Genomic DNA, 15,440 nt, shown 5'->3' on the forward strand with positions numbered 1-15,440 from the left:
ATACTGAACCATTTCCCCGCAAATTCCCTACCTGTATCAAATGCTTTAAAGCAAAATACTAATATTAAAATTAGACTGTAATGTTGCATCCTGCACATTTTTAGTAGAAGTGAATGCTGCATATTGCAACCATTTGCTTTTTATAGCGGAATTGACGGAATATGAAAAAATCCGCTGCGTGATATTTTTTATTTCTGTTCATAAAGGGGCTGCTTGATAAATATAGAATCGGGTTTCCTTGAGCCTACACAGTGAATTTATAGCAATCTCGTACATCAATACGTCATGCAAGATAAATCTAAAATATTTAAACTAAATAAATTTCAATTAAAACAATGTCTACACACCTATATGTCTTGATGATATAGGTAGACTTATAAGACATCTTGAAAACAAAATGGTACGTAACTCTTCAAACACACTTTCACAGCAGTATTTATGAATAATTCACCAGTATGTAACTTTATTTCGCAACGAATCTTGAAATACGACAGTGTATATGTTAATAACCGATGCAGTGGATATTCTTAAGCGCTTATGAAAGTTTGACATTGACGATTTTATATTTCATAAAATTGGTCTATATAATAATTTCCACGCTTACGTTTTGAATTAAACCCAACCATTATTTAAAATATCAGAACTCATAATTTTGCACTAGCAAATAAATTATTCTCTTTGATTTATCCCATTCGATTTCGAGCCTTTCAAGCTGTTGATATGTTGTTACATAAATGGTAACATGTTGTATCTATTGCCTTAGACCACTCGACCAACCATGCTATATAATATACAGCATCGGATGCTTTCCCTTTTCTGTTCAACGAAGACCCTTATTAGTCATATTTAGAATAACGTCACTTTTAACTCATTTTGCATGTTTTTTTACACAAATATCTCCGATGGGAGTTTGTTCAACAAAGAATTAATGATTTTGAATAAGTTTGAATACAAATACAGAAATGTGGTGTCAAGTATATGTACCCAGAGAACGTTTGACTCGGAATGTAGGTGAAAATCTAAAGGCAAACGGATATATGATCAGTATAGCAATAAAAACTACCTACGCCAAGTAAGACGACAGAAGACTGGATAAGCTTGTAGATGTTTGTGTTTTATGAAGAGAAAAAAAAAGAGGCTAGCGAGGGGATTGATTTCGTATTTCTCTTGAAAACCGAACATTCCGATGGGATCGTGTTTGTATCCCTCGAATCTGCGACGACTATATTTGATTTGGAAAAAAATTATTTCTGAATTTACTAAAAGCAACTTACTTAAAAGTTGGGAAAATATATGAGAAATTTAGACATGAATGCTGATTAATAAAACCAAAACCAAACACAATTGATGATTTAATTGCAGGAAATGCGATATTGAAAAGCCTTGTTTTAATCTAATAATAACAGCACACAATGAGATTTCAAGTGCTGACTTTAACAAAAAGTTAAACATTCTGATCGGCAGTTTCCTTGTTCTCAAGTTAAATTGGCAATCATGCTACATCTTTTTATATAATATTTATACAACAACAATGTAAATAAAACAAGACAACCACGCTCGCATTTTACAGCATTAAAAAACCCCATACATTGGTAAAACGTCAAATTCGCTGATTCACATAAAATCCCGTTATATTCGAAGATAGCAGTTATCTCCGAGCACTCCGTTTTCCTTCGCTAATTAAGGGCATACGATACAGTTACAGTGGAGGTATACTGACGTAGCTAACGCATTTTCGCGACGTCAAACGGTGACTTATCGAGAAAAGATGCAGTTTTTGGCTGATTTTTATCATTCAAATTGATTTAATTTGAAAACGAATTCATGGAACCCTCTTTTTTAAAATGACATTTGGCTTGATTACGTTAGACGATTATGTGTATTAATTTTCATGAAAACGTAAATAGTACATTTTTTTTTAAATTTGATTTATATTCAGCAAAAAATGACATTTTTTTTCCTACATTCATGATCATTTGATAAATTCGAGTTATTTGTAAAAATAAAATGTACAAATTTATGCAATATTTATATAACACATATATTACAAACAATTTAACAAAAAACAGATCGTACTTATCTTTTAAACAAAAAAGATATGTATTTCTATCGAAAGGAAAAATACGTCCACAAAACCGTAGAAAAAATATCTGAAATTTGAACCTCAATTTACTCAAAAAGTAGCACATGAAGGTACATTTTTTATTACATATTTCATTAAATCAGCTTAAAAATAGCATACATGCAAATTTTTATCAAATTTTAAATACGGGATCAAAACTGTATCGAATGCCCTTAACAAACGGACTGCCACGATACAGCTAATAGTGATGAAAGTTACGTTAAACACCAACAATCAACCAATCTTAAGGTCTAATGAAAATAATCTTGAATATTCAGGAGAAAAAAAATAATAGTAAAATTAAATTAACATTGTATTTCAAATGATAAGGATATGTAAAATGTGTTCACCGCGATTGGAAGATGGAAAAGACTGTTTTCGATAAAAGTGATCATAAAAGAGGTACGAAAGATAACAAAGGGACATTCAAACTCATAAATCTAAAATAAACTGACAACGCCATGGCTAAAAATGAAAAAAGACAAACAGACAAACAATAGTACACATGACACAACATAAAAAACCAAAGAATAAATAACACGAACCCCACCAAAAACTAGGGGTGATCTCAGGTGCTCCGGAAGAGTAGGCAGATCCTTCTCCACATGGGGCACCCGTCGTTTTGTCCAATGCTTAGTCCGTTTCTCTGTGTGTGTGTGTGTGTGTGTGTGTGTGTTGTGTATGTGTGTTACATTTTAATGTTGTGTCGTTGTTCTCCTCTTATATTTAATGCGTTTCCCTCGGTTTTGTTTTTTTACCCCGATTTTGTTTTTTGTCCATGGATTTATGGGTTTTGAACAGCGGTATACTGCTGTTGCCTTTATTTATGTGATGACAAATCCGGTAAATAATGGAGGGCACAAAGTTGAATGGATCACCCACGGGTCCCTCAAGTCCATGATTGAAAAAACATCAAAAAACTATGTTATGATTCACAACGGATAACTTGTTTTCTTTCACTGCGGCCGATGCATTATTTTTTTAAAAAAAATGTAAAATATTTTTAATTTATATATTTCAGGATGAGATAATGTGGTATATGTATTTTTTTGTACACATGCGATATTTCCAGCTACTCAAAACCTCTTATAAAAAGTACATGGGGTGTTAAGGAATTTGAAAAAAAATTAGTTCGCTCTGATAAATAATTTGATGCCTTTTATAATGAATGTCATGAATGTCATCCTAAAAGGTTCCTTTAAAAATGACAATAACACTCGGCGAAATGTGTTATCCAAAGGCCCGAAATACCGTGAACCATAAATCCAGGAATGTGAAACACAACATCAAATACTGAAGAATTGCAAGGCAATGTATAGTCTAACTGCAAGAAAGAAGATGTAGACACTCTTTCCTAATAGATTAAGACTGTTAGGTCGTTAATACTAATCAAACTTAAGAAATTGAATGGGTCTATAAATACCCATGCTATCTCAATCTTTAAAGACCAAAATGTTGTCATGTGTTTAAATCGCATTACATAAACTACTGTATAAATGAATTAGGTATTGCTAATTCACGTGGAAACCCAACATATACCCCTACGACACTTACTAAAGAGGAAATCCTGGATAATCATAGGTCTGCACTACGTTCCTTTGGAATTTCAACCAAAAATGAAGAACTGGATCTTTCAACACTGTATCGGATACATAAACTAAATAAATGTATTTACAAACAACGGTATATTGCTGGATTTTTCAAGTACTCCACGATAACTCTTTCTAAATTATCAACATCAATTTATAAGCAACCAAAGCCGGGCTTCAAAGTTATTGTGAAACTACCTATTCTAGAAATGGTGTGAATTAAGATGTGGATACTAAAAATTTCAAAAAACTTTTAGAATACAGACAATCTAAGACTCTTTCATCTTGCAATAGTATTAAAACATTTGATTTTTTTACACTTTACACAAGTTTTCCCCTATTCCAATCTAAAAGAGTTGGTCCTGCTTTGTTTCATAAAAATACAATGACCGATTGTAGATATCTAATTCTAATTTGTAAAATAAAAAAACCTGATTCTCTGAAACGGACATCATCAAGATGCTTGATTGACAGTTTATTTGTTACGTTTTCAGGACGTGTTTTTCAACATACAATCGGCATCACCATGGAAACCAACTGAGTCCCCCTTCTTGCAGACTTGTTCTTATTTTCATATGAGGTTGAATTCAATCAGAAATGTCTTTACTTTCCGCTATATAGTCTAGATGATGTTCTCTCGCTAAATGATTCAAACTTTGGTGACTATATTGAACGTATCTATCCAATCAAACTTGAGATAAAGAATACAACAGATACAGTTAAGCCTTCCTCTTATCTTGACTTAGATCTAGAAATTGACTTAATGAGTCGGTTGAAAACAAAACTGTATGACAGAATAGATGTTTCAGCTTCCTAAATGGGAGTTTTCCATTCATTCCAACAGAGTATATATCTCCCAGTTGATACGATACTCCAGGGCTTACATTTCTTATCTTGATTTCCTTGATAGAGGACATCTAAATACAAGAAGCTATTATACCAAGCGTTCCAAGTCGGTAAGATGAAATCATTCTTTCTTTAATTTCAAGGATGCCATAACGAGTTTCAGAGATGATAGCGGATATGCTCCTAATGTCGTAACCACAATCCTGTCCCTTTTCCTGAATGTGAGCCATCGAATTAGACTTATTTCTGGGTTTATACACGCATGAGCAACATAACGAGTGAGACATGTGGAGCAGGATCTGCTGTCCCTTCCAGAGCACCTGCGATCAGCATGAACTTTTGATGAGATTCTAGTTGCTCAGTCGTTATCCTTCTTTGTTGTGTTTTGTGTACTATACTTGCTGTTTGTAGCTCTTTTTCTTCTTAAGTCATGGCGTTGTCAGTTAGGTTTCCGACGAATGAGTTTGAATGCACCTCTAGTTTCTTTCGCCTCTTTTATTGAATGTCTAAAAAAGAAAAAATAATCAACTACGATTATAAAGATTATCACTTACTGCTTGACCACATTTTTCAAACTTGTATATATTTTTTGTTTAATTCATGGACGTTACGGACATTAATTAAGGGTTCATTATGTCATTAACACTCAACCTCTGCACGGAATACGTTCGGTGGTGTTACTTCTTTTGTTATACTCTTATTAAAAAAAAATCCTAACTCTTTTTTTTTTATTTTTTTTTATATTTTTTTTATATTCGTGAGATTCCGTTTTGTAATTTCAGTGCTGGACATCATTTTAACTCCTGTGTTGTTGGGAAAGGTTTCAATGTACAGGTATATAAGAGTAAACCTCTGTTAGCCAGTAATAGAAATTTTACAACTAACAAAGATGCGTCATTGACTGTGGAACAAAGTATGTTACTACTGAAAATGATTGGAAGCCAAAGTTTATATTAGGAACATATATAGCGTTTGCCCTATATACTCTAGCTTTGTAAAATGATTGTTTAGTTTAAACATATGTATTTGTAAAAGTAGCAAAAGGGATTGGACACAAGTTATAAAAACATTAGTGACGTCCTCTCCCTATAATTGATTACATACATTTCTTTAAGTACCAGTCTCTTCAACAATTATGCAACATGGGTGAAAGCTTTCACACAAAATTTTATAAACACTTTTTAGAATGTAAAATAATGCTGAAATTCATACATTATTTAGTTGGAATAGCATTTTCAAAAATTGTTTGAAATAAATTGAATATTTGACAGATGCGCTAAAATTGTTATTCTTTAGTAAGATATTACATTTTTTTAAACAAGTGCATGAAACAAACACCTTGGAAACTGGCCCTACCTATTTCCTTCAAAATCGTTATCACAAATATTTCTTAAACCTAGAGGGTATTTAGGTACGGTTCATAGATCGTCATGCAAACATCTTTTAAGCGAATAGATTCAACTGAGGACTTCCAGAACAATCAGAAATAGTGATACAAGATGTTAGACAAACTAGGTTCCGGCAATGATGAGTAATGGGTACGTTGCAAAAACAGTTTGCACTTGCTAAAACAAAAAAAGATATCATTTTACATTCACAAATAATGTCCGCAGTACAAAATGAATTTGCACTTCACATTAAACTTCATCCATTCACCATTTCCTGTTGTCAGTATGATATTAGATTTCTTACTGTGTGACATCATTGTCTACCTACTTTACCTGATGTCTTGTTACAATCATTTAGTTTTTGTATTCTTTAGTTATAAATCTGCTGACAGAAAAAAATCCATTAAAGAATTCCAAATCTTTATCTTAAAAATTACAAATCCTGAAAAAAGTGAAAAAAAACTTCAATTTTATTAGTTTCTGTCGTATGCATAAAATTGGGAAAGGAAATGGGGAATGTGTCAAAGCGACAGCAACCCGACCATAGAGCAGACAATAGCCGAAGTCCACCAATGGCATATATCTTTTGTTTAGATTCAGAGATAAAATCAGACCAGAATGGATGCAATGTGTTCCTAAGACTTTGGTCTTCCAAATATGATCGTGTAACAAGCAGACACCTTATGTTTCAATGCATTGTCGTACACGGCTTTAGCCTGCCAAATATGAAAGTAACATGCAGACACGTTGTGTTTCATTGCATTGTCGTACACGGCTTTAGCCTGCCAAATATGAAAGTAACATGCAGACACCTTATGTTTCAATGCATTATCGTACACGGCTTTAGCCTGCCAAATATGAAAGTAACATGCAGACACCTTATGTTTTATTGCATTATCGTACACGGCTTTAGCCTGCCAAATATGAAAGTAACATGCAGACACCTTATGTTTCAATGCATTATCGTACACGGCTTTAGCCTGCCAAATAGGAAAGTAACATGCAGACACCTTATGTTTCATTGCATTGTCGTACACGGCTTTAGCCTGCCAAATATGAAAGTAACATGCAGACACCTTATGTTTCATTGCATTGTCGTACACGGCTTTAGCCTGCCAAATAGGAAAGTAACATGCAGACACGTTGTGTTTCATTGCATTGTCGTACACGGCTTTAGCCTGCCAAATATGAAAGTAACATGCAGACACCTTATGTTTCATTGCATTATCGTACACGGCTTTAGCCTGCCAAATAGGAAAGTAACATGCAGACACGTTGTGTTTCATTGCATTGTCGTACACGGCTTTAGCCTGCCAAATATGAAAGTAACATGCAGACACGTAGTGTTTCATTGCATTGTCGTACACGGCTTTAGCCTGCCAAATATGAAAGTAACATGCAGACACGTTGTGTTTCATTGCATTGTTGTACACGGCTTTAGCCTGCCAAATATGAAAGTAACATGCAGACACGTAGTGTTTCATTGCATTGTCGTACACGGCTTTAGCCTGCCAAATATGAAAGTAACATGCAGACACGTTGTGTTTCATTGCATTTTCGTACACGGCTTTAGCCTGCCAAATAGGAAAGTAACATGCAGACAAGTTGTGTTTCATTGCATTGTCGTACACGGCTTTAGTCTGCCTAACATGAAAGTAACATACAGACTTGTTATGTTTCAATGCATTGTCGTATACACAGCTGGAAAACAAGGAATATTGACTTGTAAAAAGAATCATATACGATTACAGCCAAAAGAATTTGACCAGCAAATAAATGAATGTTTCCTTTCTACCATAAAAAATACGTTTGATGATAGATGTTATTGGGTTCGACTAGTATTATTATTTGGCATTATTAATCCAAGTTTATAAGTTCGTTCTATTATGTTTGGGCATTGCATATCTTGCAAAAAGATTCCCAAACGTCTCTCAAAATTTTGACCGAGCAGCAATATTTTAATTCAATATCAACGATGCAAAAATCAAGATGAAAAAATGTTCAAAATATATATTTTAAAAAATGTGATCCAGGATAGTGGTCACTTAATCATTTGAATTGGGGTGATGCGGTATAATCTTTCGACTCTTATCTTGATTGCAGGGCTCGTATTGTGTTTATGCAGTAAAATTTGTCTCTGTGATTGTTATGTATGCCCTTATATATTTAAAAGTTGTGAGTTGTTTGCTTGTCTCCCCTGAAACTAATGAACTAATTCCAACCAATATAGGGTATATTATCATTGGGGTATCTTGTATAAATTAAATAGCGAATAGAAATGGGTAGTCCGCGAATAATCTTACATCTGAAGATGTGCAATTTGGAATTTCGTTGATATATATAAGATACAGTAAAGGGCATTAAGACTGTCCCTTGAGGACATCTACACAAATGCTAAATCAATGAAACCACTCTTTATAGATGTAATTGCTCTTAATTTCAGATCTTTTACTAATGTTCAATCACAATCATCTTGACACGATCTCGATTTTTTCTTGTGATCCGAAATCGTCAACCGACCTCTTAATTTTTGTCACCTTGAAGGCACGATTCTTGTGAAATTATAATCTAGATATGACTGTTATCTGAACCCGACTAAGCCTTCCGGTCTGAGAGTCATATGCTTTATTTATTCACAGATTATACAAGATTTCGATTCGATACATAAAGAGTATTTACTTTCATATCGAATTAAAAAAACATGATTTTGATATTGAGCAATAAAGACAATGAAAATTTCAGCTATTAAAAGCATTTGAATGAAATATAAGTCATTGACAGTATCTAAAACAATACTATGTATATACCAATATTATAAAGAGAGGTGTCCTGTCTAGAAATTATTCATATTCGATGAAGGGTCTCGGTTAACGAGATATCTAGGTAATTTAACTACGATATCATACGCCTGTCACAACACTGATGTCGGGAGTTCGAGCCGCGCTTGAGGCAGGTGCGTTCCACTCCAAAATCAAAGCTGACAAGGATCGTAAGTTTTTCTGCTGAAGGTGGTTCTTCAAGCAATAAAAACGTACCGCCACAAAATAGCCAACAATGCTGAAGTTGCGTTGAGCACCAATCAATCAGTATATATCCAGTGAGGGTCAATAGATTAGTTTTAAAAAAATGTGTTATTACACATACTTTGTTTATCATTATTATAATATAACCATTTCTTGTTCATCTAAATAACTTATCAAATTATATTTGGTTGAACTAGATACTTTTTTTATATCTAAAAATGACTCGAATAATTGTGACTTTTGTGCTCATCCTAGAATTTGTGACTGTAAAACAAAATATTTGTTTGTTTGTACAAAAGGCAATTTACTTTTAATTTCAACACAAGGCAATTTACTTTTAATTTCAACACGAATACTTCAAAATATCACTAAAAGTATATTATGGTTAAAAATTAACATTATCAGTTGGATAAGTATAAATACATATCAAATACTAGTATGCATGTACTAGTATACGAAATCCTTTGGTTCACATTGAATGATACAAGATTAAGATGTAGATTTTGATTAAACTGATGAAGATGATGATGATTATGAGGAGGAAGACGACGACGATGATGAAGATAAAGGAGCAGGGGGTGAGGAGGAAAAGGATATAACTTTCCAACAAAGTTCAAATGAATGGATAGGGTGAAATCAATTATAGGCAACCGTACGGCATTCAATAATGAGAAAACCCCATAACGCTAAGTCAGCTATTAAAGACATCGACAAGAAAAATGCCTTTTGAACAGACATTAATGCTTTTTTGGTTAGAGATGTCCTTCGCAGCAAAAAATTGTGACAGAATTTGAGTAATTTTTACAATTTTACTTTAAAATTCTTTCTTGAACAGCATCATTTAGCACTAACATTTCAATTTTATTTAAATATGTAAAATTGTGTAAAATAAATGAAAGATATATATAAGGCGCTTTAAACTTCAAATACCAGCAAGATTTGTAACAACCTTTGTAATCAAATACCTCGGAAACTGGCCGTACCTCTTTTGTTCAAACATTTTTCATCACACCTAAAGGTTATCTGGTACGGTTCAAAGATCGGTCAGATAAAACAAAAATAACTTAAGATTTCCAGATTTTGAAAATAAGGATATAAGACGATAGACAATTTAAATTGACAACCAAGGTTCCGGTCATGTTGAGTTATTTTTACATTGCAAAACACTAATTTTTAACACATAAAATAAACTAAAACAGAGCATTTTACATTTTCACAAAAACTGTGCAGAACAAGAGAAATATGCACTTCGAATGTAAATTCAGACAAGTAATTATTCTTTCTGTCCGCAGTACACCATTTCCTGTTGTCTAAACTTATCCCAGTATGAAGAATGAAGATTTTTCTTCTATGTAGCGCCACTTTTTATCTTCTATACTTGATGCCTTGCTAACATTTTTTATTGTATTTTATGTTTTTGATTTATAAAACTGCGGACAGAAAAAAGTTAAAATATATAAATCTCAAAGATTACAAATTTTCAATTTATTAAGAAGAACAATGTTTTTAGTATCTGTCATGCATATATCTTTTTAAATTCAGACAAATATGAGAGCAACATGCAAACGCGTTATGTATCTATGCATTGTCGTATACACAGCTGAATATTAACAAACTTAGACTTGCAAACAGAATCATATACATGTATAACCAAAGCAATCTCTGTGACCAGTAAATGGGTAAATGTTTTATTTCGGTTCCAAAAATTACGATTTATGATGAATGCTATTTTGTTTACAAGCAGTGTCAAAATACTCGTACCATTTAGTTGGCTTTAGCGATCTCAATTTTTAATTTCGTTCTTATATATTCGGGCCATTGCATATCATTAGTAATAAGGAACTGTTCTCGATATAGTTAACGAACAGCAACATTATGTTCAATATATCAACGATTCAAATCATTATGAAAAAGTTTACGATTCAAAAAAAAAATGTGATCCAGGATAGTAGTCCCTATATGAAGAGGGGGTGATGCGGTATACATTTTCTGCCCTTTATTCGATTGCTGGGCTTGTTGCTCGTATTGTGTGGATGCAGCAAAATGTGTCTCCGTGCTTGTTGTGTATGCTTTTCTGTATTTTAAAAGTTGTGGGTTGTTTGCTTATTATAAGCAATACGAGATTTTTGCACCCCGCTGTAACGTCGTAGTTTGTCTTTAGTCATAAGGTTTCTCTCTTGAAACTACTGAACTTATTCCAACAAACATAGCTTGAATAAGCTTGAGGGTATCTAGTATTAAGTTTGTGTTTAAATTTTGCCAGTCGGGAAACAATAATCGAAAGAGGAAATCTGGCATAAATGATTGCAAAAATGACCAGAATGTCATTATTAACTTCTTTTTCTTTCCCCAAAAATTAGCAAACGATACCTTAACGGATGAGTGCCTTAGTGACTGTCGTATTGCCTTCGATTGACGAATATTGGCTTACTTCAATGTTTTTGCTTATTATGAGTATACTTATCACAGATACCAGGATTGAAATTTTATATTTGCACCAGACGCGCGTTTTTTCTACCAAAGACTCATTAGATACTAGTAGTTTGAAATTGTAAACGCTACAAATGACCAGCAATACATGATTCAAACAAAAAAAAATCATCAATATCATTGGAAAATTCATATGAGTCATTGATCTTTATGTTGATACAGTTGATACATAATCAGTTGAATAAGTATAAAATACCGTATAAAAATCACCTTGAATGAGACTCTAGTTAAAAGAGAAATAACTCCAGTTTGTTAATTTGACTCCTACGCATACTGTTGCATTTTATAAAAAATGTTATATAGTTATCAAAATTACCAGGATTATAATTTTATACGCCAGACGCGCGTTTCGTCTACATAAGACTCATCAGTGACGTTCAGATCAAAATAGTTAAAAAAGCCAAATAAATACAAAGTTGAAGAGCATTGAGGACCCAAAATTCCAAAAAGTTGTGCCAAATACGGCTAAGGTAATCTACTCCTGGGGTAAGAAAATCCTCAGTTTTTCGAAAAATTCAAAGTTTTGTAAACAGAAAATTTATAAAAATGACCATATAATTGATATTCATGTCAACACCGAAGTGCTGACTACTGGGCTGGTGATACCCTCGGGGACGAAACGTCCAACAGCAGTGGCATCGACCCAGTGGTGTAAATAGTTATCAAAAGTACCAGGATTATAATTTTATACGCCAGACGCGCGTTTCGTCTACATAAGACTCATCAGTGACGCTCAGATCAAAATAGTTAAAAAAGCCAAATAAATACATAGTTGAAGAGCATTGAGGACCCAAAATTCCAAAAAGTTGTGCCAAATACGACTAAGGTAATCTACTCCTGGGGTAAGAAAATCCTTAGTTTTTCGAAAAATCCAAAGTTTTGTAAACAGAAAATTTATAAAAATGACCATATAATTGATATTCATGTCAACACCGAAGTGCTGACTACTGGGCTGGTGATACCCTCGGGGACGTTATATATTATTTCTTATATTCATTGATTCACTTTTGATTTAAAATTAAGATTTAAGAATCAAGAATTAAAAATTATCGTTTTTGAGATTAACAATTTAGATTTAGATGTTGGTCATTGTCAGGAAATTGCATAAATATTATAGTTCAGATTATTTCAAATAATAAACATTATGAAACCCGAGTATAAAGTAGTTTTAAAATAAAAAAAATAATTTTTATGTTTTAATAAATAAACTTAGAACCAATCTACAATTTAATTTTCAGCAGCATTATTACCAGCCACTCAAAAATTATTCTTTGAATTTCATTTTACAGGTACACTGGAGTAAAGCTGATGACCGTTGGTACGATGTAAATTTATAAAAGATTCACACGGAAATCACATCTTTTCAAATCCATTTTCCTGTATCATACACATTTCTCGGTAGTAATTTGTGATTTCCGTGTGAATCTTTTATATATTTACATCGAACAAATGTATGCTTTGTCAAGAAAATACTATAGAAACACTTTAATAGACAATAATGCAGATACTGGCCTAATTTTTCATCCGACATCTTTTAATGACCGTGAATGCAGTAACAGTCATCAGCTTCACCGCAGTAAGGTAGAAGGACGTTTGCTTAAAGACCAATAATAAACTTGATAGCATTGAGTGGTCCGAAAATTACAATTCAAAAATGATAATAGACATACATTTTTTGTATTCTAATGAAGTTTTCTTTTGCTTTAATATCAAATATTATTTATTATGTTTTTGAATGTATCAGAAAATTACTATGTAAAACTTAATTATTTGTTAATTAGCGATAGAGTGATAAAGAAAACAATTAACATTAAATGTTTTGGACACATAATTTATTATTATTTCAGCAGCAGTTGTTACCTAGATCTGAGAGTGTTTAGTTATTACAATATTGGCATCTTTAATCTAAATATTAAAACAGATTTGTGTGCAAAGGATACTACAGTGACATACAAACTCGTAAGTCGAAAATAAATTGACAAAGTCACCAAAAATTAAAAACGACCAAAAGACAAACACCTATATACAAACCACATCACAGAAAACGAAAAACTAAGCGAAACGAACACCATCATAACCCGAGGCTTATATCGGTTGTTCCGGAAATTAAGCAGATCCTAGTCCAACATTTGAAACCCGTCGTCGTACAGAATTAACTTTGAAAATATTATATTTAATATACTTCCTACATGTTGTAGTGAAAATCAACTAAATATTAATAGTTGCATTAATAGTAATTCTTTAAAAGTCCTGAAAGTGACTAGTTCTTCATATATATATAAATGTTTGGTGTATAGAAACGAGATTTTAGCTTCTTAATTATAACATATTTAACTACTAGTATGCTGTATTCATTGTTGTAATACACTGAAATATTGGCCTTTGCCTTTGCCAATTATTGTAATTGTGTTTGTGCTAAAAAAATATTTGTATTTGTATTTGTATGAAGTCATTAATCATACGGGACGGGATGTTAAAAAATTATCTATGTTTTATAAGATTATAAATAACCAAGCGCCAGATTATTTACACGATTTGGTTCCGGATTTTGTATCAGATATTTGTAATTATAATTTGCGTAACAGTCAAAATATTACTATTCCCGTAAATCGTTTATCAGCTTATCAACAGTCTTATTTTCCGTCATCTATTGCACTGTGGAACTCTTTAGACTTAAGTATAAGACATATTCCTACATTTTCCTTTTTTAAATTAAACTTGCACAAACTATACTATAGAAATCATAAATCTCCGAGATTTGGTTCTTTAGGATATCGTTTGTATTCTGTTTTACACACAAGGCTGCGTAACAGATGTAGCGCACTGCGTGCTGACTTGTTCAAAGCAAATTTGATACAAAATGCATATTGTGCATGTGGTTTTATTAATGAAAATGTTGAACACTATCTATTATATTGTATTAATTTTTCAGCTCAGAGAAATCTGATGTTAAACGAAATTAATGTCTTAAATGTAAATATTACTATAGATTTATTATTATTTGGTGATCATGCTTTAAGTACTGAAGAAAATGATAATATTTGTTTATCTGTTCAAAGGTATATAAAAAATACCAAACGTTTTTCTCTGCATTGACAACCTTAATTCTGTTTACAACACATGTGATTAAAGATATTTCTATATACATGTAACGACAATAATCGAATGATCTTGGTGAATATTTACTGTTATGTTTTGTTATCAATAACGATTCAATGGATTTTAACGAAAGAATGTAAGAATAAGTTTCAAATCTATACTTACCATTGTGCAGCATACATCCTTTTCGTAAACTTGGATTATATGTTAAGATCCCACGCTTTATTATGAGAAAAACACACACACTTATTTAAGTTGTGTCCACAAGAACAAAATTTGCGCATAGGTAATTCCACTAACTATTCGGTGTGTTTGTGTCGTATTTATACAGTAAAAAGATGCACTCGATTAAAATCCATTGATTCGCTTCAAAGTTTCCTTTTGTTTTCATGTCTTTATTCTTAAACTATTTGTTAGTATGAAATATTTGATGTGTTCATTAATTATTGTGTATATTTTGTTTTTGTTTTGGAAAAGACGTTACTAAGTTGTAAACCTTGTGTCTGATCCTTTTGTCATTTTGAACAATAAAATATGTTTAAACTAATTAATCATATCGCAATAGCGAATTCGTGAATATTTCTTACAAATTCAGTGATACGTATAATTCTGTAGGTCATATTCGTGGAAAAGAAGACGATATTGTAGTTGCATCAATTGGAGTGTTTCAGTCGTCATCTGTGAAACATATATTTCATATAATTGACAACCAATTCGTGATGGCGTCCTTAAAATTTTCGAAAGATGATTTAAGCCTTACCAATTCAAACTATTTGTTTGACATCTTCTTTGTAAGAAGAAACCCTCTAAAAAGAAATCTTGTTAGAAATGCAAGCTTTGGAATATTTTATGAACTGGCATATATACTCTTTATGTTCATGCG

Source organism: Mytilus edulis, chromosome 3 (assembly GCF_963676685.1).
Source record: "Mytilus edulis chromosome 3, xbMytEdul2.2, whole genome shotgun sequence".
Lineage (NCBI taxonomy): Eukaryota > Metazoa > Mollusca > Bivalvia > Mytilida > Mytilidae > Mytilus > Mytilus edulis.